Source organism: Pezoporus occidentalis, unplaced genomic scaffold (genome assembly GCF_034315485.1).
Source record: "Pezoporus occidentalis ecotype Australia unplaced genomic scaffold, CSIRO_AGI_Poc_V1 ctg1, whole genome shotgun sequence".
Taxonomy (NCBI): Eukaryota; Metazoa; Chordata; class Aves; order Psittaciformes; family Psittacidae; genus Pezoporus; species Pezoporus occidentalis.
In genome coordinates, this window is record NW_026912778.1 from 4,802,384 (window position 1) to 4,829,444 (window position 27,061).

The 27,061-nt window shown below is 37.4% G+C and overlaps 1 protein-coding gene across 8 annotated transcripts in view; it reads left to right on the forward strand.

The window, feature by feature from the left end:
- Window positions 1-27,061, forward strand: part of PALLD (palladin, cytoskeletal associated protein) — a 194,993-nt gene that overhangs the window by 128,088 nt on the left and 39,844 nt on the right. The gene's annotated exons all lie outside the window — the stretch shown is intronic.

Below are 27,061 nucleotides of genomic sequence, written 5' to 3' on the forward strand. Positions count from 1 at the left end.
TTTGATGTTTCATGAAGCTCTGAGGTCAAGAAACTTTTTTTCCACGGCATTCTGTGGCTGCATTGAACTGAAACCATGATTCCTGGGACCAAACCTTGTATTTCTGAAATTAACTCTGTAAGATGTATTACATATTGTAATATGATGTATTCTGGGGAGGGGAGGAAGTTATAATGATGTTCTTAAGGAAGCCCAGCAGTTCCCAAACATCCAGAGCTGGTCTGTGATTCACAATGCATACCAGACATAGAAGGATTAAGATATAGAACTGATAACAAGAGGATGGAAAAAAACATATAAAAAGTTAAATGGCTCTGAGCCTATGTCCGTTGATTGTATCTAAACCACTTTGCTATGAAAAAGAGGGCAAATACTTGTGAGAACAGGATTCTGAGATTGTGTTGCATCCTGCTTTTGGAAGGGGAACAAAACCTGAAAGTACTGACTACTTGTGAAATAATATTCTGGTACTAATCTTCCTGGACAGGAGAAGAAACACTATGGCAAGAGGTGGGGGCAAAAGGGTAAGAGTTTGACTAAAAGAAGCTGCAAAGATTGGGTAGGAAGCATACAGATGTTCTTACAACTCCTGAAACTCACAGGAATATACAGCTAAGGTTTTATTGGAAGTAAGAGTATCTCATTTGGATGAAAACATTTCTCTCATCTTCAAGGTAGGGCAAACCTGATAATCAAAAAGTCAGAATTATCAAGTTACTGTACACTGAAATTTGACAGTTTTCCTAAAATGTGAGTGGTAGTTGTGTGGTAAAGTTTATTAGCAGTTGGCAGGTCTATGTCACAACTTTTCTTGTAGCTTTGTGAGAGCCAAGCAGTCTGTTTTATTTATTTATTTTTTTTCAGTGAAAAACTGTTCTGAAAATTTGAATTGTGTTTTAAGTAATGACAAGCAGCCTGATGTATCGGGATTCCGTTTAAAAGTACTGCTGTTATGTTCCCATACTTAGAATCGTAGAATGGTTTGGGTTGGAAGGGACCCTAAAGATCATCTGGTTCCAACCCCTCTGTCATGAGCAGAGACACCTTCCACTAGACCAGGTTGCTTAAAGCCCTGTCCGGCCTGATGAAGTCCTACAAAATTCTCTATTGTCTTTAAATTGTTATTCTATTTTTTTATTTTTTGGGAGTAAGAACAGGACAGTTAGATATATTGTCTTGGCTGAGCTCACCTTGCTGGACACTCATCCACCTGTTATTGTGGGCCTATACTTTTTATTAGCCTGAGTCTACTGCTTTCTCTTTGCAGATTGCGTGATGATTGGGACATACACAATTTGCAAAGTGTTATTCTACCGTAATTGTTATTGTTGTACAATTACAATTGTTGTAAAGTAATTCATGAGATCTATGGTTCCAGGTAACAAAACACAACTTACTAGTCTCTGCTCTGCACTTAAGAATGTATTAGGCAACAGTTGTGGAGAGCATGATAGTCTAACCACTCTACAAATAGGAATGTGGTTGCAGTTTTGTCATTCACTTTGTGGTCTATATGACTGAAGCAGACATTTCTAACAGCTACGTTAGCTATGTTAGAACAGCATGACTCCATTTCTGTAAGGACACTGTGGTAAATCTGATGAGTAATGTTCAGCTGTTGGCCTTTGGGCACCAGAAGACAAAGGGAGTGGTCTGGCTGGAAGTGACCTGTGGGAGGATGTTGGTCAGCCCATTTCCATGCAGAATTCCTTCTTTCTCTCCTGTACAGAATTACTTTCGATTACTCTGCTTCAAACAATCCATGAGAGACTTGACTTGTTAAACTTATCTCTTCCTCAGCTGGGCAAAGTAACCTGACCTTACCTGTAAAATCATGTATTTGATGGGAATTTATTACATTCTTCAGACAGCAAATGAATTTTTCGACCAGCTCTGCTTAAAGTAGCAGCTTTGTGATTTTACTCACGCCAACATTAATGTGGACCCATGTGCCCAGGAGGAGAGTAAAGCATCAATGAGTGTGATGTCATATAAACAGGTGTTCTCTGTGTATAGAATAACTTCCTCGGATTATGGATATTGGTAGGCACTTAACCTGAAAGACATGAAGATAAAGACCTTTGGTTGTAAAAAGCTGAGTTTCTAAAATGAAAATATGTAGACAAGTGCGTGGAATACAATGAGAAGAAACTGTCTGAAAGATGAAGATAAGCATATGCACTATCAGTTACATAATTTATGAAATGTTTTATGTTATTGTCACATGTCTTTTCATTTGCTGTTTACTGTCCAAGAAAGGAGTCTTAAGTATTTGTGGGACTCCTGGGCCTTTACCAACCTGAAAAGAGTTGGTGGCCCTAAGATTTTATTTTCCAAAGACAATTTCAGGTTTATGTAGAGTATCTTAATTGGTAGTCCCATATATTCTTGAACATAATCATTGGCTGGAAAGTTTCCATCCTGGGGATACTGTTTAATCAAAATATGCCTATGGAATTTTGTATTCATGAATCATCTTCCCATTTTCTTAAGAGCTAGCATTTCAGTGCTAGATTAAGTAATAAAGTTCCCTTTGGGGTGATGCTCCCACTCAGTAATAGCAATATTGAGCAATGATTTTGTAGTGATAATAGATGCATTTGGAAGAATTAGAAAGAATACTTATAGGGTAGTTACTAACCAAGTTATAGTATGCCCAGAAGGGTCATTTTAACCTCTTATTCTGCAGGACGTCTTTTGTGACCACAGGTGTCAGAATTTCATGGAGCATTACAGATCATTTAACAATTTGGTATTTGTATAATTAAAAAAAAAAAAAAAAAGCTTATTATGCCATCATAATTGTCATAGAAGGAGAACCAATGATAGTTCTTCTTACGTGTGAAATATACTTTCTGGATTAGCACACAAATAGAAAACTTAGGAAATCGGTTTCTTCACATTGCTGTCTAACACTTAACATGGTCCTTCTCCCACCTGCTTGGGACATTCTAGGCCTTGCCAGGGCAGGAAGTCTGTATTTCCTTTATTGAAGCAGAAAGTGATTGTAATTAGTGTATTGTGTGTGGCACTCCCCAGCGCTTTCCACAAAGGGAAGGAGTTTAAGATAAACAGCAATTATTTTTATATAAATAAATAAATACAGTGGGCTCCATTTATTGCTGGGCCTTTTTCTGCCTGTAGGTGCCACCTATGCAAGATGAGCCAAGAAACAGCTGAATCTGCTTTCTCTATTTTGCATAGTGTGTATATATCTCCAGGGATAATTTGAGTTAAAATCTTTTATTAACTTAGTTTATCCTAAACCATCCTTTGGTAGCAATTATTCAGAATTCATCCCGGTCCTTCCCAGGACATTTTTCTGAGACTGGGGAATTTTACTCATTTGTGTCACCAAAAAATGTTCCTCTTGAAATTTTTTCCTTGAAATGGGCTCTGGATTTTGTTTGTTATCAGTTTCAGAAGATGGTCTGCATTATATGTGCTGGCCTAAAATATAGGAGAAGAAAGAAACGATTCTTTCCTCATTTTGAACAGTGATCTTAGATCATGGTTCACTATAGAATATTTCAAATTGGAAGTGGCAATGTGGGCTTGAGTTCATACTTCAGCCTTAAAAATGCGGAAGAGTTGATTTTTTTTTTTTTTTTTTTTTTTTTTTTTGTGTGTGTGTGCCTGGAGCTGCTAATACTGCATTGCCTAAATGTTCAGGTTCTGGTAAAGGTTCATAAGATGGCACATGTCTCATTTGTCCTTTTGGGTCTGTATAAAGTGAAGGCTTTCAAGAGAAAGACGATTATTTGCAGACAGGATGTGTCAGCCAGAAGAAATGTACAGGAAAAGATTTTTTGGTTTTCATTGGCAACATGGTTACATTTTTTTTCCAGGCTAAAATGTAAAAATAGATTAACACACAAAAATCTGTTTTAGTAATGTTAATATTTATGCCAACCAACTAACCACATCAGATTCACAGTGAAGAGTGATATTCTTGTCCTGTATGTTACTGTTCCCATTAAGGCAGTGTACCTGAGGCACACATGCAAATAATGGGAAAACTTAAGAAGTTTACCACATCAGTATTTAACTCCTTGCTTTTATGGTCTCGATCAGATTTGTTTTAATCTTTGCATTTACAAGATTATTGAATTTTGCTTTAAACCCCTTGAATTCAGATGAAGATGTAGTCAGCTGGAGTTAATTTTTTCATCTGGATTTAATTTTTTAAATTGCAATTTAAAAAGAATTCCTCTTCTATGATGAGGATGAATCCAATTCTGAGAGCAAGCAATGAACGCGGGCAGTGTATGGTGGGCTGAAGAAACTTCATCAGAAGTTCCTGCCTGGGCTCTAGTGAATAAAAAAAGCGTATGGAATATTTTGAGGTTTTTGTGTTTCTTCTGCTACAGAATCATTTAAACAGTATGACCCCAGTTCTGCAGCCACACCAAATACAGAAATCTGGTTTAAATCAAGATCTGCATGTGTTACAGCAACTTTTCTCAGGAGAGCCAACCGGCTGGGTTTAGGCCAAGCTTTAAGCTCCTACCCATTTTTGCACCTTACTCACAACTTGGAAGACTTATCCTTAAAAAGGGACCATTATGTTCTTTTTGTAGTTGGATTTTGTCGTCTTTTGTCATCTGTCTTATATTTTTCACTCCTTGGCTGAATTCATTATTCTGGAGAGGTTCAATTACAGTATGAAAATAGTCACTAGAAACAGAACTGTTTCTTTCAGCTCAGTTTCAAACACCATGTGTGTATGAATATGCAGATATGTGTAAAATACATGTTTCTGACTTCAAAGAATGGATAATACAGATTTTTTTTTTTTATGTGAGGAGATAATGCAAATCTGTTTCTCTCTGTATAGGAATCAGATGGTGTCTGAATGTATGTCTGTGTGTCCATACAGAGCATAAAATCTGTATCTGACTCATGGGGATGATTTGTTTAAAGCAGCTATTAAAGTGCAAAACAATTTTAGTAGCTAACTTTGGCTAGCAGAGCAGATTCACCAAGGCAACGCAGAAAGTTTTGCGCAAATGAAAGGAGAATTTCCTTGCTCAGAACCCCAGTGGTGCTGTATTCCTTCCAGCCCACCTCACTGTACTTATTTTGGCTCTGACATACACAGCTTTTCTTTTCAGTATTTGAAGCTTTCAGGAGGGCATTCTGATTCATGGCTGTGTTTTGCAGTGACCAAAGGTCTAGTGGATCTTTTGTTTTTTTTTTGTACTATTGAGGCTTTGAAAACCCCTGAGGAGCTCATAATACTTCGTGGATGGGGTCTTTTCATGCACCCTGTATTTGTGTGTGTGACTTGTGTTTCCTGACAAAACTTTTAGGGAATTAAATGAAAGCGTAAGTTACTTGGTATTGTATTACTAATGGTGAGTCTGTTGCAAGATGATGCCATTTACTCCTGTGCAAATCCGAGGTGCCTAAAACCAGAATTCCTCAAAGAAAATGCAAAGGGATTATGGATATCCACAGACAGAGGTGTTGGTGCATGATTACAAATGTTTTTCAGACATTTTCATAAAAAGAGTGCCCAGGCTGCAGAAGTATTCATCAGTATTACTCAACTGACGAGCCACCAGACTGTGTATTTTGCTGTATAAACTGCAGATTATTTTCAGTGAGGAGTCAGACACTTTTCCACAACAGATACTCTTCATTGCCAAATTCTGTTTTTCTGTTTCTAAAGCTACCTGATAATTTTCATGTACCATTGTAACTCTCGCACACCTAGGTTCAATGTCCTTGCCAAATGACATGCTTATTCCTTCACATATAACCTTTGCAACGTATTTTTTCAGGCAGTAAATAGTTTGCCATGGTTCTTGGCTATGTTCTAGGGAGAAAGTCTTGATTTCCTATAAATCTTCATAGTTCTTCTATCTTTATAAAAATCTGAAGATCTGTATGTAGTGTAAAAAGGAGAGACACCTCTTCTATCAGTTTCTGCAGACATACGAAATCCAATTTATAAAGTGAGACTACGGAAGTTCAGACTGTATTGAAAGTACATTATGTTGTCTTACGAGTCTCTAGGATGTTGCATGTGGTTTCCATTCTTTTATCTTCAGTGGCCTTTGGAGTTCCTGCTAGAAATTCTGAGGTTATTAACTGTTTAACATTTTCTTAAGTTGTTCATCAGGAATTTCTGGAAAATGTTTGCTTCTGTTTTCTGATTTGTATTAAAATACCCTTTAAACCTCTGATTTTTTTAATTTATTCTTTTTTTAAGAAGGAAAAAATAATGTCAGTTGTATTTCAGGAACATTTGTGCTCATAGGACACAATTTTCAGCTGAAAAGAAAGCCAAGGTTAGAAGCTATTTTCATATGTATGCAACTGAATTAGATGAGTGCTGCATGTGTATTTGTCCACATAGATGGAGAGAAAAGAGGAGTGCCTGTTACAGTAAAACCAGAATGATGTGTAAATATTTTCTCAGACAAAGAATGAACTTCCAGCTGCTGACTCTGATGTTGGATGTATGGTTGCCTCTTGTCCATAAAACAGTGTCTTTAAGTGTTTCTGAGGTTTTTAGAAAAAAAGTTATAAACTGATTCTAAGACTGTAGGTTCCTGTGTCCGCTATCCCTTCAAACTTTAGTCATGCTAATGGTTAGATATAAAGACCCAATTAATATGAATAATGAATATGAACCATATGAAATACCCAGAAAAATAAGCAGAAGACTCAGAAATCAGAATCTCTCTGCCGTTATTTCCCTTGCTCTCCCACCAAACTATATGGCTGCCATCAGCAACCAGCTGCAAGCAACGCCATGAGCTCTCTCTGCAGCCCTAGCTGGAACATACTGCAGTAATCTAGTCTTGATGTCAAAGGCACGTCATGTGGTATGAGGACCAATGTAGGGTGGAACCATTCCCAGGATGGTGAAGCTCAGCACCACCCACATGCATCAGACTTAGCCCAAGATCGGGGACCCGGTTTCAGCTCTTGAGGAATCTTTTAAGGGGGGAAGCAAAGCTTTCTGGAGCAGGAGCGGACATTTTAACAGAGCAGGGTCTTGCGACTGCCTGTCAAACTTCAGTATATCCAGCTGGTCTGTCACACCTCACTGGAAGTTTCCTTATCACAAATGATCACCAGGATTCTGCAGGTTCCCAAAAGTATCAAGAAGTTTAGATTGAAGAAACACACATGTAGTGGATGTTCTGTTTTTTAACAGACTGTGGCAGTAATTCAGGGCATTAACATGGGAGTGCAAACGTTATAATCCGTTTCAGGTTCTTTTGCCATGCATGTCTTGAGATGAAGCAAGTCGTTCCTACAGTTCTTGCAAGGATCTGGTTATTTTTCTATGGGTATGGCTTTGTATGGTGAAGTGTTTGGTTCAGAAAAAGTATTGATATCTTTAATGCTAGATTTAGCATGGGTGTTCTTAGCAGAAGGCATTAAAATACTTTTGGTTTCATCCTCTTCTGACAGCAGTCTGCTGCTACAAACTGCCAGGCAAGGCTGTTTTATCCTCACTTTAAACACCCATTGAAGACTGTTTTGTAGTGCTGCTGTAACTTTGTGCAGTTAATATACCTGTTAGTACAAACTTTGGGCTTTTTTGCTGGTAGATTATAACTAAGGAGAGTGACGTAGGGACAGTTAATTATAATGAATTATGAAAGAGCTCCACTAGCCCCTGAGGCTAATTATCAGTTTGCAACTAAAACACAGCACTCACATTATGTCCTTTTTTGGATTAAGAGGATAGATGTTTGTGCTTTAAGCATTAGTGCCTACAAATGCAAAAGACAAGCCCTGTTTACTGAGTGAATATTTGTAAGTGTACTGAATTAGAGGAACTGTTTGCAATGCTAATATTTGAAGTAACATGCTCATTGATAAAGAGCAGAGCAGAATAGAATTGGAATGCATTTAAGCAGGAAGCTGATCTGTAGTAGATGAAAGTTGGGGGTGCATTGAGTGAATTGGTATTAACATATAGAGTTCTGAGATGCCTAATATTTTTACTTTTCCCCAAAAGATTTAGTATGTCTGCCAGAATGTCCAGTACTGGTGAAGGAAAGTTGATTATGCAGAACAATAGAGGATTGACTAATTGGAGTGAAACTGGAATGTTTGGGAGACATTTTTAAAACATGTGAATAGTACCATTTTTAATTAATGGAAATGTGTAAGAAATGCTAGAGCCTCATAAAGGGATTGATACAAGACAGAAGCAGCTTGTCCAAGTGATTAAATTCTTCACAAAGCCATAATTAGATAATACTTCATGTGCTTCTGAGTGGGGGAAATAGTTTCTCTGGGATCATTGGTGGTCTTCATGATAAAGAAAGAATCATAGAAATCTGCTGTCAAGCTTCCTGAGTTACTGATGTAAATCTTTGTGGTTGGGTGTTGTGATTATTCTCAAATATTTCTATTTAATTACCTCGTATTCTTCAAGAGTTTTATTTTAGGTTGTGCACTGTTTTGCATGAAATTGAAAATGTCAAGAGGCACTTAAAAAGCAAGGAAGCTACCAATATGATTAGTTTATCAATTAATTGCCCTTTGTTTTGGAAAATTTAGGGTTTGTAAAAACCACTGACTACTGGTGAGGTTTGTTGAGTAACTTCGGCTTTCATAATAGAGGTAAGTGCAGCATGCAGGAAAGAGCTGGGAAAGGGGCTTTTTGTAAGATGTGCAACATATGAAAAACAAGTTTCCCTGATTCGTCTGACAAGCAGTTCAGTGTTCCAGTGCTTTCCATGGAAGCTCCTGTAAATTGCTGATTGTGCCTAATATTCTTGTTACCTGTTACCAGTCCTTATATTGTACAAATAGCTGTCATATGAATATTGCGTACTGATGTGCAGATTGACATGTGGTGGGGACAAGGGCATGTGTTTAAACTAGACTATCATAGTTTTGGTTTAATGTAACCCTTTCAGTGCCTTTTTTTATTTTTTTTTTCCTCAGAAAATGTTAGTAGTTTCACTGTGATAATAGTATATATTGTCCAGTGTTTTGCAATAATTTTCTATGTAATCAAATTCTCATTATTGATAACTCTTTTATCGCATATTTGGATTATTTTTTTTTTTTTTGTTCCCAGGTAAAATTAGGATTACATTGACTGTTGTCAATGAATTTATACACTGGCCTAAAAATTGAAGGGTATGCAATCAATTAGAAACAATAGTGTTGTTCATCATAGTCGAGCTATGTCAAGTCAGGCTATGGCTAGGAATAAAACAAAGTTATAACAATCTCTAAGAAGTGTCACGTTTAATTGGTTATACCTCATTAGCTCTAAACTTGGCTGTTTCTGCTCCAGAGTAAGTGTGCACACATAAGTAGTTTGGAGTACCTGTTGTGGTAGGTGTATGTATTCTGGTGTAATTCTGCCTGTAAAGGCTGATTGCTGCACCTCTAGTTTCCTAGTCCAAACAGAGGAACAAGCAACATTCCTAAACTGTAGTACTGTAGGCTGAAGCTACTTCAGAAAATTAGTACAGGTGCTTCTTAAGCCACAGTAAACTAAATGATACTTAGCTGGTATTGAAGGAGATACCTTCTGATTTATATATTTCTAGACATTTTAAACTGTTATTAACTGGTGATGGTATAGTTTCTTCTGATGCTACAGCTCTCTACTGGGAAGAGTTGGTATCTTTGTAGCTCAGGCAGTCAAATCATTAAGTGGCAGTAACAAAGCAAATTTAGACAGTGTAAACCATAAAAGATGCTCAAATATGTCCATAGTACCTGGAATTTGAACTATTGTAAATGTGCATGGATCTTTGCAAGTTGCATACTATTGCTTTTTCCATGGTCACTTAACAAAAGAAGTTCTCCTGAGAAATTCTGCCGTACCCCTTAGTAGGAAGGTTTTTCTGTTCCAATCTTTGAAGCAGAAGACGTCAGTCATTGCTTTTATTTAGATTACCTGGATTTGTGTGCCATCATAAGCATTCCCTGTGATCGGAATATTTAATTAAAATTTGGAAGAGACTCCAGTGTGACACGAGGGACACTGGGTTAACATCCACAATTTTTTTCCCACAGTCTTTTGCATACAGGGATATCTTCTAAGGATGAAAGAAAATTCTGTGTTTTCACTTCTTCAATCTGCTAATAAGGATTGACATGAAAGAGTATTTTTAGATTTTGTGACAACTTTTCTGGGAGAAAAGTGGGGATTGACTCAGTTCAGTCACACTACCAAATGCTAATCAGATGTTTTCCATTTCTGTAACTGCTGACTGGTCTTATCAGGAACCTGGGTATGAAATCTTCGCATCTCCTAGTATTTTTGTGCCATTTGTATAAAAGCAAATTACTGAGATACTTAATTCATCTTTAAAAAGTACTCTTAAATCACAAACTAAAATTTGAAACTAAATATTGTGATACATTGATGAATTTCTAAATGTAAATTTTCAGATTTGTTTGAATGAAGTTATATTCATACCAAAGTTCTTAATTATCAGAGCTATTAATTACCATTGCTCCCATTATTTTCAATGCAATGTCTGTGTGCCTGAACACATAGGCTACTGCTTTGAAATCCTGAATTCATTTACACATATTTGGAAAGCTCTTGCAGCTTGGGTTTTCTGTGATAAAACAAAAAGATGATAGATTTGGCATGTATATGCCCAGCTAGACTATCAGTTCCTCTTGTGGCTGCTATATATAGTAGGCTGTCTTGCATAATAATAGTGCTAGGATGGATGAGTGAGAGAGTTGCAGTTGAATTTTTTCCATTACAGCTCATTTCAGCAGATGTTTTCTTGGTTTCCAAAATGACAGAGCAACACAGTACAATAGTTGAAACTTAACAGAGTTGTAATAACTTATTCAGCATGAATTTTGGCATCCAGTAAGTAGGTTTTGGTAAAGTTCTATCGGAACTAAGATGTGATTAATGCTAGAAAAATATAGCTGCCATATTATTTAAAACTGTGTTTTGAGTCTAACTTGATTTCTCTGTTTTCCCTGACCTTTCCTGAAAGCTAGGCATTAACTGAAACCACTGCTAAAATGATATTTTAGAAAGTGAGCATTGGCTGATGCTAAGAATTCTGCATATGGTTTTAGAATAAAAACCCCTAATTAGCAAGTAGCCAATTCACAGATCAGCAACAGTACACAATGATGAAACTGGTCAGGTGAATATTGTTATATATACCTCTGTCATTCAAGCAGTCAAGTCATCAGCTGCATGTCTTAATTTTTAGTGAAATGAAGGCCTGTACTGTGTGCTTGGCCAGAGTGTGTTAATATTGTACAGATGCCCTCTGTTTGAAATCTCTAGATAGTTCCAACAATGGAGGTGAAATTTACTTCAGTTACTCGCTGTGCACACTAACCAGCTTAAAAATCGCTTTTCTCCATTGTAACCTGAACTTTGGGTTTACTTCCATTAAAGAGTTAATTAATTTTAGGACAGGTGAATTAAAAAAGTTAATTCAGACATAAAGATCTTGTTCAGAAGCTGTCCTTCAGAAGTACAGTGCATATAGAAGATCTTTCTTAACCTTCATGATTACGAACTAAAGATAGGTCTTCACAAGCCCTGTCTTGGAAGGGACTTCCTCACTGGCAGTATAGGCCGTGGTCAGGCTTTTAGGTGCTTGTTCCTGGACCTTTTTGTTGCACCAGCAGAACACTTTGGGTGGCTGCTCTTTATTCTGAAGCAATGAACAGATTTATGTTTAAAACAAAACCCCCAGATGTCAAAAGAAAATCACAATAACACCAGCCTACAAAGCAAGCTATTGATCTTCCATATTCTAGGGACACTTTCAACTTTTAATTCACTTGGCCTTTCTGCTGTAAGGGTCCTAAACTGTTGGGCCATCACAACTGGATGTTGTGCCCCCACCTGGAGTACTGTGTTCAGCTCTGGGGCCCACAACACAAGAGGGATGCAAACCTGTTAGAGCAAGTCTAGAGGAGGCCACAAGGATGCTCAGAGGGCTGGAGCACCTCTCCTGTGAAGGCAGGCTGAGAGAGCTGGGCTTGTTCGGCCTGCAGAAGAGAACGCTCAGGGGAGACCTTAGAGCAGCCTTCCAGTACCTAAAGGGGGCCTACAAGAAATCTGGAGAGGGACATTTTACAAGGCATGTAGTGACAGTGAAAGGGGTAATGGCTTTAAACTGACAGTGGAGGGATTTAGATTAGAATCATAGAATAGTTAGGGTTGGAAAGGACCTTAAGATCATCAAGTTCCAACCCCCCTGCCATGGGCAGGGACACCTCACACTGAACCGTATCACCCAAGGCTTTGTCCAACCTGGTCTTGAGCACTGCCAGGGATGGAGCATTCACAACCTCCCTGGGCAACTCATTCCAGTGCCTCACCACTCTAACAGGAAAGAATTTCCTCCTTATATCCAATCTAAACTTCCCCTGTTTAAGTTTTAACCCCTTACCCCTTGTCCTATCACTACAGATTAGACATTAGGAAAAAATTCTTCACTATGAGGGTGGTGAGGGACTAGAAAAGGTTGCCCAGAGAAGTTGTGCCCCATTCCTGGCAGTGTTCAAGGCTAGGTTGGATGGGGCTTTGAGCAACATGGCGTAGTAGAAAGAGTCTCTGCCTGTGGCAGAGGAGGTAGAACTACATGATCTTTAAGGTCCCTTCTAACCCAAACGATTCTACGATGCCTGCAAGAACAGGGAAGGGTACACACAAGTATGAGGACATCTTGCTGAGTAAGTGGGACAGAGAATCCAACGTATTGTAGGCCTGTGTGATTCCTAAATGAGGACATTCACAGAGGTATTGAGTGTACTTCATCTTAATAGTGTTTTATGTGCTGCATACCCTACCTTGATTAACATTTTCTTTCCTGAGAGCCACTGATGTAAACATGACAACATTTACTGTAAATTTTTAAAGACCGTATGCTGCACATCTGCAACTAAAAGCAGTAGGAACCAGTGAACTCCTCTCAAGCTCTTTTGGAAAAAGCACAGGACAAAATGACCTACCCTGACTTTTTGTACTGTGGTAAATACATTTTTGTGTTTGTCTGTGTATGTCAGTGCCTAAATAAATTACGTTCTCCATAAAATTCCATGCCAGCAAATACTGCAGGCAGACTTGAAGCAGGAGTTGGATCGTTGGCTCAACAGCTGTGCATTAGAAATACAATAACTGGAATTTATGTTTACATTAATTATAGCACAAACATAAATTTCTCTGTGCACTTTTATTCTTCATGTACTCTGTTGATTGCATATTGTCTCTCAATATATGACACAGGCAATAAAGTCTAGCAATCTCAGTAACGTGTGCAAAAAAAAGACTTTTTCAAAAAAAACCTTGCAGGTCCAATGGGGTTTGCTGCACATTTAATGTATTTTTATTGTGTACAATCAAAGCATCCTGTTGTTTGCAATGAAAAGCTCAACATATGTGCCTGGCAACATCTGGCTCTTAGTAAATTAATATAATATTTTTCAGTAATTAATTTCTTCAAAATAAAGTCATGATAGGACTATGGGATGGTACTGATGGTACCATAAAATAGGGGGTTTGTCCCTTTTAGGATCACAAAGAGTATGCTGCAAGTGAAACTATGGTAGATGTTTGTGTCTTTGTCCTGCTTTTGACCAGTTGATTAGGCCTCTCTCTTTAATTCATTTCTTTATATGGTTTTTAGAGGAAATCCTGAGTCTACTGAAGTAAACTCATGGAAACTGGAACTTCATCCCTTGCTTTTTACTGAAATAATGTACATTTTACTGGAATTTTGTACATTTTATACATATCATTTGTTAGAGATTATGCAACTCCCTTGCTCTGCATTTGGTGACAATTTAAAGGTGATTTTCATTAGAGATTCTCTTTTCAGTGTTGTACTTGGTGCCCCAGCTCTATGTTGTGGACCTTTGAAGCTAACTACTGGCCTTATATGCTGATCCTCACTGAAGACTTTGCGGACACTTCCGAGTGTTTAAAGCAAGATGTTAAGTTGCAGAGAGGTTTCCTATTAAGGAAAAGTGATGTAATGGCAGTGGAACACTGCCAACTTCGCTCCGCTTGTTTTATTTATATTAGCTGCATACCAAAGAAAATGCCCCATAAAACATGAGTGCTCCTTGCTATATTTAGCCAAGTTAATTTACTAATACCAGGAGATTATGTTTATATGCAATGGAAATAATTATAAAGAGATTTGGGGGTATCTTACTGAAATAAAACAGGTTGGACTTGGGAAAAGTAAATACCAGATTTGTTCCTGGCGCGTAGAAAGACACTAGGGTATCTTTTAGCATTTACACTTGCAACATATGTATTTCTGCACTGCAAAGCGTTGTTTAACATTTTAATTGAACTATTTTGCTGATTGTTTAAAGAATGCAAAGTGCAAGAAAGCTATTCATGTTGATCCGAGTCCTTTTAGTCTTAGCAGTGCAGATGTCCTCACATCTAACCAATCTTGCCGTATATATTCCAGTCTGAAATATTTGCATTTGTCTTCATATGGAATACAGTGTGATACTGTGGCGTTTTTGTGATGTTTAAAATCTCTCTGGCATATCTTTTGTTGATTGCCTTCTTTGACATTCCTTTAGGACTACTTTTCAAATGAGTAAACAAATCCCCTTTTTAGTGAGTAATTTTTTTTTTTTTTGCCTGGTTTATGTTCAACTCTTTGTTCTACAGCTGATGGTGTTGATAAATAATCACAAGATTTCTTCCTGACTCTAATAATGTTACTTCATTATGATGTTAAACAGTTTGACCTTTTCTATTAATTCTACTCCTACGTGGTGACCCTAGCTAGGTGTGGTAGTGTTAGAACTATGGATCCTCCCTGATACTAAAGAATATTCCCCATTAAGAGTAGCTGAGTACATTTGTTAGATGCTGATAAATAAGAGCTGTCATAATAGTTAACTACATAATGCGTGTGGAAAAAAATGGTACCTTGAAATTAATAAATTTTTAAGTCTAGTGCGGCTGTGAAACAATGTAATGTAGTATGAGATCTGCAGTTGACTCATGAGCTACTAAGTTGTGGGCAGGGGAAGGAATTTTGGTAGTGTTCTTTTTAACTACATTAACTAAGGATGTGTTGAGCATTTTATATGTTTTCTGCTCAAATCTGAGTTGCCTGCCTTCGTTTTGAAGCCTGTGCTTTATTGGGATGACTTCTAAAGATACTTCTGTGAGTCTTTATACGTTCTGACATTTAGCATCCAATTTACACACTCTGAACTGCACTCTGGAGTTTTTGCTGGCTATCTAAGAGGCTGAACTGCTAATGGAAGTGAGATGCCAAAGATGAGATGATGAGAACATTTTCTTGTGTGTCTCCTTTTGACTAGAAGAATTAGAGAAACATGACAGAAACCTGAAGTACTGCAAGGCCAGAAGAAAAAGGCAAATGATCTTTTAGGCCTATTACAAATCAAGTACCATTGTTTTACACATCTGGAGCTTATTTTGAAAATATAAAACCATTTAATATATGGAGGATTTCAAAATTATTGTGAGATTCTGTTGCTATTTCCAAGTATGCAGATCTTTTCTCATTCCTTCTAAATGATCCATTGGGGAAGTAGATCATGCTGCTAAAAAATCATGGGAAAAAATTTTGAGTCAACTAAGGGTCAAAACCCATTTCCTGCAATTATGAAGTGTGTTAATCAAGCTGGGCCTTTTGCCTTACAGATTGCTCTTGATTTCAAATACCAGATTTTAAACATAAGACAAATTCAAACAAAATAACAAACCTTGGATCATGAGATGCCATTTCTAGTATTAGGCTCTTGAGGACAAAATTTCTCCCTAGTGTGGGAGATCAGACATAACTAATCTGTGAAATATTGCCTGGACAGGGTACAGCAAGAATTATGTGCTATCAATTCTTGCTTAGCAAAGTTTATTTCCCCATTTTTAAAACTAAAGCCTGGTGGATTAGTTATTATTTAAGTAACTTTAATATTGAAATCTTGAAATCCATTTGGAAAACTGAAGTCTCTGAAGGTTTATGAAATGACCAAAAAATGGACAGCTTCAGACAGCATTGCCTTTAGGGCGTGAGAATCTAATTAATGTGGTATGTCTAAGTGCATGGGCTCATTAGACATTTGGCATGCACAGAGGATGATTATAGGGAAATTTAACTTTTTTTCCTCCAAACAAAAATACTAAAGCAGCTCAGTCTTTCTGGAAACCTGGGTGCTCACTTCCTCTCATAGGTTAGAGAACTTAAATGTCTTTGTCTTCTTGTGCCCTTTATGACACAAAACACAATATATTACAGTACCATCTGATGTCTCTAGCTTTTTGACTTTCATTTAATCATTTCTTCTTCTGCAAAAAAATTATCATTGTATATTGCATGAATTGTCTAATCAATTAGCTAACCTCAAATAATCCAAAAGCTTTTGTCATGTAACACTGCAGTGCTGTTTGAGGTTTCTTGCTGAAACAGGAAAGGAATAGAGGGGTCCTTCAAATGAGAAACAGAATCAGTGTACTTCATCATTTTTATTTGTAACTACAGAGTAGCTTCAGTAAACTGGTCCAGAGACACAGGGGTCATGTGGGCTGTAACACCTAGAATAAGTATCTTGTAGTTCAGAGTAGAAAACTGGTAGTCAAAGGACAAAAGGTATTTTAGGCCAGTGTTTTCCAAGGAGTGAAGCATGCTTTTCTAGAGAAATTCACATATGAAGTGAGGTAGAAGATAAAGTAATGAATTTTGGTACACCCTAGGTAGTGCTTCTGGAGCTCTTAACGGGTGGTAGAGAGTTAATGACAGGCCAAGGGAAAAGGCAGGGAGAAGACAGCAGTTAGAGTGGGAGAGGTCAGTGAGAATTAAAATTGAAGACAGACCAGCATTATACCAGGGTCTGAGTACTGCTGAGAGGAACAGAGGGTTGTGTGGAATCTTGTGGTTCATACAGCAAGAACCATATGATTCACGCTGATGCTGACTGTAGTGCTGTTGGGTATTGGTAATGCCAATTTAGGTATTGTCGAAATCCCTCTGTCTCTCAAGTAACATACAAGTCCAAAAGCACATTTTCAATATGGAGATACAGATTGTTTATTAAACCACAATTGATAAGATGTTTCTTTTTAATATCTCCCTCTCTTTATCTTTTTTCTATTTATGTGAGGTGAAGGATAGCTTGGAGTCCAAGCAGTCATGATACTTAAAAAGATATGTTTGTTTTGTCTGGGAGATTTTCATTGCAGGGCAGAAGGAAGGACTGGAATTAATTAAATTCTAGAGGTCAGCTGCATGCAATCAAATAGTAAAATCTGTACTGCAGCATACAAAATAGTGACATTGTAAAAATGCTGCCTAGGATGCCTCTATAAGTCTAAATGTTAATATGCATGAGTATGAAGCCAGAATTTCTTGTGGTATGAACACTTATTTTTAAAAGCCTTCTAGGTGGTATGGTTTAGCTAGACACCTCATGGTAGTTCATATGCCTACTCTGTATGTGTAGCCTGCCTCAGGAAGCAATACATACAAACAAGAGTGGCTCTAGAGCAAAAAAATGTACTGAGGGCATGATATCTACGCTATACATTTCACAGTCACTGAGTTTAGGGGCTTGTGTTTTCACTCTGGACTAGTTCTAGTCTGCCTCCATGGACTGAAGCCGATTGGTGGATGGAATTTGTTGCATTTGTTGCACCTGACAGGAAATAGGTTCATGTTCTTAAGTGGCTTCTCCACAATGTGGCTGGAGTACAAGCAAGTGAAGGTAGTGGGAGATTAAAGCATACTTCTGATCCCTGCTAAAGTATAAGGCAAATATGTCCTTACGATCTTCTTAGAAGTGCAGTCTACATGGTTCCTTAGTTTTGGCTACTCACCATGTTGGTTACCATTTTATTTGGGAAAAATGAAACTTGGTCCTTCCTTTTTTTCTGTTTTTGTTGGTTTTTTTTCTCTGCATAAGAAGGCTGACTCCTTTCACCCAGAGGTAAGCAAGATTCAAAACAGTTTTAGAGAAGGGACCAGCCATTCAGAACCACTGGCACAGCAGTTGCCCATAGCAAGTGTTTATCATTACACAATTTACCTGTATGATTCCTTCTTTTTTGTGTCATTGTGCATCGCTTAAGGCACAGCTTAGTTCAGGGAAGGCCTTACTGTTTAGGTTTCCCATATTCAAGGTTACTTGATATATTAAGAAATAAATGGTACTGTGAAGTGAATCATCTTTATGGAATGTATTTTCACTCAAAAGTACAGAAGCGATTATCTGCTCTGGCATTTATATGTAAAGTATTCTGTTTAAGCTTTTCAGAACAATACACTGTACAGTTAGCTAGCAGTTAAAAAAGTGTTAAAATCACTTCTACTTAACATAATACTATCTAAAATTGTGTGTTGCCAGTGCAAGAAGCTAATTCAAATTGAGGGCCTGTGTCCAACTGTGTAATTTCAAGATAAACACATGAAGTTTCCCTTCATCTTGTGATGATAGGGAATGTGATTTTTTTTTCTGGTCAGGTCTGTGCAGTCTGTTCAGGAGCAGAATATATTCTGAATATTTAAAAGTATATTTTGGCTGCAGTAACATCTGCATACTGTGGATGGATTTTTTTCCTCTGCTCAGCAATTCTGCTGACAGGTATTCATTTTTTATTTTGGAACAAGCAATGGGGAAATGACAGTAAGGTGTAGTATTCAGTCATGGAGTAAGCCTGCCAGTCTACTTAGTCCTAAGGGTTTGTCTAAAACATCTTCATTATAATTATATTCATCATGCAGTTGTAGTCAGTAGGTCTGCATACCTAACGGTGCTTTAGCAACATTTAGAGTATCATAATTTTTCTTGTCTCTTATACTTTGAGGAAAATGCTTTTTAAAGTAAATAAATAAAAATCACAGTTCTGAAGCACATGTCTGACTAGATAAGAAGTGACAGTGCCCTGTAAACTCTATTTTATTCTCAAAATTATTCCGGCAAGGTGAATGCAGATCCACATCTTAAAAGATTGTTCGTGATACAAAACCGGTCACAGAAGTATTCATCAGGCAGATATCACTGAAATCAATGCCAGTTGCTGATAAGAAAAAAATATGATGACCCAAAAAGATGTTATCACTCTACATGAACAGGTAAAGTTACGTCTAATATTATAGCCTGGCCTACAAAGAGTTCTTTTCGGTTTTCTAAATTCAGTAGCTGATATAAGGTACGTATGTCATGCTGTCAAGTGTTTTCATTTTACTAGGCTCTGCTGTTGCTGCTATTTCCCTGGTGAGTGGTGGGGTTTCCATTCTGCACTGTGAGGAGTGTAGCCCCCAAAGTATCTGCAGGGCATTAATAGATTGAGCATTTGCCAAATCTTTGCAGAAATATTTATGCACGATGCTGCAACACATGCAAACATTGAGGACACTTCAGCTAGTTTTTGGATTAGGTTTCTTTGCCACAAAGTGAGTATTTTACTTAACCAGAGCTTTGTCTGTCAGCTAGCCTGTCTGGGGGAAAAAGTTGAAGCAGTTTGTCCATCCCTGAACAAACTCCTAACTGCAGCTGGAGTGAGCAGCTATGTAATGTGGGGGGGGGTAGTTACTTGTTCTGGTTTTACATGCCAGAGAACAATATCAGGGAAGCAATGAAAGACTGTTTTTCCTTCAATTAATGCATGAGATGGGCTTCACCAGTGCTTTTAAAAGGCTATCTAAGAGGGCATCTTGGAGGAAAAATTCTCCCACTAGATCTGCAGATGATCCCTAATACGGCAGTAACTTCAGATACCCTCGGAAGTTTGCAGCGTGCAGTTATTTGTCCTTTTAAGTATTTTTCTTTTTACTGGCATAACTTTAATTGAGATTACCAACTACATGACAGGGATATAGTGTCCTGCACTGGGTTGAGCACAAGGTACAATTGTGTTAGGATAGCATTGGTTGAATAGGTGCCACAGAAGTTGTGGGTAATGCTATAGTGTTATTTTCACTTTTCAATGCTCTAGAGAACCAGGCTGACAGATTATTACTGTCTTTAGCAGTTGCTGTTATTTTCTGGTGCTTCTCCTCCTTCCATAAGAGTTAGTGTATGTTGTTGACACGGTTATTTTTCTGTGTTATAGAAGGACTTCAGCCAGAATGGTATGGTACTCAAACTTTATGGTACTAAGATGGTGCTGACATGTAAAGCCATTAAGTCTTTGTTGTAGTAAGAGAATCTCAGACATACATATTTATTTCATGTAAATACCGGGTTTTATGTATTGCTTTCCTTTCCAATAGTTCCTTTTCATATGGTGTTTTAAGAATAGAATAGCTCCAGTGAGTTTCAGTAACACAAGACTACTGATGTGTCAGATGGCAATATCCAAGCTTCACATAAGGCAAGAACCTGCTCAAATGTCAGAACTGTCTGTGAATACAGAATGGCTGGTTAAACGGCCTAGAATTTAGGCTCTAAAAATACCTTACATTCTTCAAGAAGTTTTAATACATACTTAAATTTTCAATTCTCCTAAAAGCACACTGGTAGCAACTGTCAGTGTGTTAATATCTGGGCATCCAGTAGCTATTCTATTTTTGTTGTTGTTGATTTTGTTATGATGTTCATTCTTCCTCACAAAAGTATCTATTTCAGTAGTACAAACCAGCCATCTTTACGTGTAACCCAAAGAACAGACACTTGACAGATACTGCATGTTAATATTGAAAGCATGAAGGTCCAGTTTTAAGGCCACTGTAACTGTTGGTGGGTAGTCATAAAAATAAGAAAATCTTTCAACTTTGGTGGCCAGTGGTAGATGAAATATGATTTATAGAGCATCTTGTTAATCAAATATATTAATTTTAAAATAAATAAAGACAATTGTGCATGTGCTGTTCCAGTGGCAGCACTGAGAAAATGTATCATACTATATCTAGCAGAAGAGGAATGGCTGTCCATCTTCTGTTCGCTTTTGGATTTAAGCTAGTACAGTTTTTTGAACTTGGATATATTTATTTTCCTCCCCATATTTTCTTTGAGTATATACCAGTCAGCACAGAATATAACCTTCCACAAGGTATAGCACAATTGGAGGCAGAAGACCTTTTTTCCGTTTGCAGGCCAGTTCATTCTTGCATTCAAAGTCTTGATTTCCTATACTTCAGGTCAGTTCAGCTCTAAATCAAAACCTGTATTGCTCTTAATGCCTTGTTGCAATTGACCTTTTAATAACGTAACACATCCTTCTTCTTCAGCAGTAAAACTTGTTACCTGTGTCATTTGTTTAACTTAAATCCATCCACTGGGTTTTCTGTGTGCTAGTTTATAACACTGTTGAATTACTAAGCCAGACAGATTTTTGACTACCAGACTAATTCTTATGATCTAAACCTACCAGAGGTACATGTTCAGCTGTTTTGCTGAAACTGTATTGTGTCTTTATGACTTTTGGGAACAATGAATGTGCACAAGAGCACAATTTCCTTTCTTTCTGTGCCTGTGCTAAATGTGTTATCTCACTGGTGCATGTTTTGAAAAAAGTCCCTGCAGTGGTATAGAAAGATGAAAAATGGTTCCTGTCTCAAAAAGAATTGCTTGTGTTCGCTGAATGCTGGCACTATCACTACTGTTGGTTTCCTCGGTACAGAAATTACCTTGATGCCTTTGACAGATAATCAAACCATAATGGAAAAAGGGCATACGTACAACTGCCACTTTTTCAGATAGACAGGAAAGTTTATAACAGCCAAATTGCAGCATGTTTTCTTTACAAGAGAGTTCACAAACAGTGCAGCTACAGTGCAGGTGGTTTACATTTCTCTTCTGTGTGCATGAAGTCTCTCAGATGAAAAGTCAAGCTTAGTTTCATAGTGTGCTCATAATACAGTACCTGTGTTAGCTGTTGCACCATATTGGTTTTCCTGAGAGTGCATTAGGTTACAGTGGAATTAATTATAAACACTCCTGTATATTAACCCGAAATACGGAAAATGTTATCTGTCATGAATCTGCATTTTCAGATTGTCAAGCTTTGAAGGGCAAGTAATAAAAATGTTAACAGTTTGCAGCTGGTTGAGATGGTTCCCAGTTAGAGCTCTCTCGGTAATCAGCATGAGGAGTAAATATTAGTGACAACCTGCATCTTCCATGAAATCTGTTAGTATAGACAAAAGTTATCCCTGAATGTTTGCAGGGTAGAACCCAAACTGGTGCTGGTTTTTGTTGTCATGTGCATCGTTGTTCCCTGCATCCCCTATCTCTCTCCCCAGTTTTTGCTGGAACTGATAATTCCAGTCTTGCATAAATGTGACGCCCTGCAGGATTTTAAACAGTCCACATTTCTTTTTCAGAATATAAGGGATTGTTCAGCATCAAGAAACTTAATACTTGAGTAAATGTATTTGTATTAATGCAGCCTGAAAGCTGCATTACTTTTATATTCTGCATATTTATTCTCAGTACAGCTGATATTAATTCACTGCTAGCTTATTTTTTTTCTTTAACAACGCTCAACCATTGATAAATCTGGTGGAAAACCTTAATTTATGTTAGGAATTTCATCAGACTACAGTTACAGATACCAGTGACTACTGTCAAATTTTGGATTAGTTGGTGTGTGCATTTCAGTCTCCTAGATAGTAACTGTCAGAGGAAGTTTAGAAAATTACTCATTTGCAACAGTATCATTTATACCAGTAAAATACAAATGCTGTGGTTATAGAAAGCAAGTTCAACAGTGTGTTTAAGAGCTAACTTAACAGCTACCTGGCAAGTCTGCCATGTCGGCTGCCTGGGAGCCACAGATGTGCACACTGTGAATCTGATCAAGTGCGGGAACCACAGCAGCTCCCAAGCTCCCACCACTTCTAATTCTACATTCCTTCCATGCCTACCAGCTATCCAGTTAGGCTGCCAAGGAGCAGAGAGATCCAACTGTATGTTATACATTCTGATTTTAATAAATTAATAAATTATGGAAAAAATAATCCCATCCTGAATTTTGCCTTATAAATACCTTAAGTATAGCTGTTTATATATATTAACATATACATAGAAAAATACATCTAAGCATGCATACTTGGTGACATGGAAGTCAGCGTTACCTGAGAAGAGCCCATGGTTTTTAATACAGTGTGGTGGTGGCTGTTTCCCTTTTGGTAGAGGTCTGGCATGACTGAAGTAGTAATATTAAGTTAGAAGCTAGGCCTTCATTGGAAGGTGGATTTCGTGGAGGTGAGTTGTTCTTACGCCAAAATAAAAATATAGAGGTTTTCTGGCATTGGTTTCAAATCTTAATTTAGGAAAGTAGCTCAAGCTTTTAAGGTTGTGGTTAATTCTGACTACTTTCATTCAAAATATTCCTGTACTTTCATTTGAGAGGTCTGTTGTGGTTTAGAACTGCACCATCTGTTTCTCAAAGAGCAGATAGCTGGTAGGATTGTGAAGGGGCCAGGCTGCTTTTGCTCAGGAATGACTTGACATGGAAGTGAGCCCACTGCTCTTCCATAGATAAGATGATAGATAAAATTCTTTCCTTCAAACAAAAGTTGCTTTTCTTTGTCTACTTTCTATTTGTACCTTTTCTTTTGTTAAGATGAGGAGGGCCAAAACCTGGAATTGAAGAAACTTGTAGAAAAAAAAAATTTTATCTTGGTTCTTTACCTGTGGTGGTTTATTTCAATATACTTTATATATAGTGTTGTAAAACACTGAATACTTCAGTGCCCTTAACATGCTTTATGGTAGACACTACCTGGATAGGGTTCATTTTGTGTATGACTGCTTCCCTCAAGACTTGGTCAGCATCCCCCTACCTTTGGAGAACCCTCCAAGATAGATAAATGGGATAGAAGGGCTTATATATAAACTTCTATGTTTAAAAGGTACACAGAGCAGGTTATATGGAGGAGTTATTGATTAAACTGCAAATAGTAGGGTGCTTCCTGGAAGAGGGACATTGTTCCTTTTTTTTTTTTTTTAAATGCTCTTCACAAACCTAGATAAAAATCTTAAGTTAAAATAAAGCTGGTGGGTATCCTAATATTGGGAACCTGCAAATAAGCCTGACAGAAAACTTTCAGTATGCAGGATTTGCTGCATCCCTGAAAATGCCATCTGCTGTAATGTCCTCTGCAATCCAGTAGCCAGTTCCTATTGGGACTTTCAGAGATGTAGAAGCATCTGTCTCTGTCACCTTCTCCATAGTACTGTGTCCAGGCACTTGAAGTTACATCAGTTCCTGATGGTGGTTGTTACCAGTTCAGTTCTCAAAGTCAAGGACTTCTCTATTAATTTTCAGAACAATGTGATACAAAGAAGGTATCAGGGAACAAACAAAAAAAAAATACAAACAACATTATGAAAATGGGATAAAAAGATAAAAAAGCCTGTTATAGTCTAAACCAAATATATGCTTCAGAAAATGAAGGCTTGAGTAACTGTTAAAATATGCTGTATGTATTGGCATCCTTAGAGATTCTGATCATCTCTGTCCACTATTTTCTCATACAATCAGTGTTTTGCTTTCAAAAAGATAACATTCTGTACCTGCCCACCAAGAAACCTAGTGTCTCTAGTCTTCCCTTTGAACAGCTGTTTTCAAATGTTTCTCACTATCATTACTCTGAAAGTCATCACCTTATTGAGCAGATTCCAGGTGCCCAGAACTGAACCTGCGCATGCAACTGGTCTTACAGACAAGGCAGGCCAGAAACCTCACCTCTGTTGCAACTAATGTCTTCTGCTTCCATTGAAATACTGTTGCTTTCCCATGTGCACTTCTTTAACTGTTTTAGCATATCTGTTAGAACATCTGAAAATGTATGTAAAATCTTGGTTAAAAATACTCGGTATTGAAATATGAAAAAGCGAAATGTGAAGCTGACTTTTTGAAAATACTTATGTACTACTTGGTCTGCTTTTCAGTGAGTTGCTGAAATGTCTCAGTATTTGCTTTACCTGGTTATGACTTTTTTAAATATGTACTTCTGCCATTCACTGATTGAATTTTACTAAAAAAATTACTTTTAAATGTCCATTCTTACATTGCTATAATTAATTGTTAGGCAAAATCAAAGACTCCTCATGAAAAAATAAGTTTTATTCTCTATTGTTTAAACAAGGTTGATGTATTCCCTGAAAGCATGTGTGCCCTTTAAAACGCTGGGATTACAAAACATATTTCAGCTAATTGGAAAGAGGATGTCATTACAATTAAACTAATTTTTCCTGAAATCTCATCCAAAAATTGAATTCTTTTAAATTCCCTTTGTTTCCCTACTGATGAGGGCAGCATAGCAGAGATTCCTTTGCCTAATTTTGACTGCTGGGCTCTGTATTTGTAGTACAGCAGTTTTATCTTTCAAAGACCTACCTATGTAGAACTTCCACTGCTGTTGGTGTCATGGCAAAGGAAGATTTGCAAAGTAATTTTTCTTTTCTTTTCTTTTTCCTTCTTCATAATGACACATCCTTAGGATACATCTGCTCAAGAAATTACTATTATAGGGCAGTATCTGCTATCAAAAGCTCCGAGGTGGAGAACATCCCTTTGCAGACAAGGATCATGCATTTCTACCACTGGAATGAAAATTTGCCCTAAGAAGTTCTTTATGGTTTTTCACTACATGGACTGATGTGATGATTATGTCTGCATGTGAATTTTTCAAGCAGACATACACTTGCTTTGCCTGGCCTCCTAAATTGATCAAAAGTTTTGCAAATGGGGTTAGTGCTGTCCCAAGGTACTAAATCCTGACTTACAGGAATGTATAGTCCTGTGGCCTCAAGTCAAATGTAGTGTGAGAGCAGAGACAAACCTCATATTTGCCTGCCAACCTTTTGTAGACATACCCTGAAACTGATCTTTGCTGCTGCCCAGATTGGTACAGCAGCAGCTCGGTGGCAGGCACTGTAGTAGTATACTTACCATTGATAGGGCCATAGATGGTCATTTGTGTTATGCTGCTGGCTGAGCAGAGCACCATCTGACTTGGCAGGGGAAATATAAAAGTCCCAGGGCAAGACACTGATTTGCTTTCAGCACATGTTGGGTAAACATAGAAGGGTTGGAGACAGCAAAGTTTCTTCTGTATTCAGCACACCATTTACAATACTAAATATCCCCCATTGTTTTTTTTTAACATTAGCCTCTCTCTAATAAATAAATAATATTGGGGGTGACTATGATGAAAAATAAGTTTTATTTGTAAATCATGTTAGAGGTGTCAGACAATAGCTCTGCAAATAGACTAAAGATACAGAATGAGTTGAGAGTAATAATCTTAGAGGACTTCCTCTTTCCAATCTGAGGTGATCTGAAGTATTTCTGCCATCAGCCAAGAAAGTCACATGATGATGGGAACTAAAATTGTGTTGCTTTAGCCCATTCAGTGAAATGAGACTTTTATGTAGCTTAGCAAAAATTGAGGAACAAGGTTCAGCTCATGTCCTATGGAGTGAAAAGTTAAACTGATAGTGATTTAGAGTCTCTATTGTCAACATTAAAAAATGAATTATAAAATTTACAAGTGAGCTGCAACACTTCAATGTTCTTGTTGCTGATTTAATTAAAAAGGAAAATGCAATCTCCTTTTTAGTACTGAAATATGTATTGTTGGCGCAATGACTGATGTTTCTAGAATGGAACCATCTTTATAACAGAAAAGAAAAAGACCAACTGTTAAATGTAATAATAACTGATTTTTTCAGTTTTCCGTCCTAACCAGGCTTGTTCCCCATTTTCTTATCTATAAACATTCTCCTTTGGCCCGAGATCATAAGCAGAATTATTGTCAGAAAACATTTTCTGGGAAATATGGATGGTTGGAATATCAAAATTAATCTTAGACTGGAAAATATGATGATACTACCATTTCTAATTTTGTTGCTACCAACAAAAGTATATTGTTGTGCCAGAATTGTACATTCACACATTGCGCATGAAGGAGATAGCTTCTAAAATTTCTGCTCAAAATACTTAAATCATACATAAACAATGACACACATGTATATAATAAAGTATTTCCATATTAAATATACAGCAAAGGTATATGTACATATGCTGAAAATTTGTGGACATCTGGAGTATTGAGATAAAGTTATGATTTCCAGCTGGAAGATGACAAGTTTTAAGCAAGTCAGTCTGATGTACTTTAAG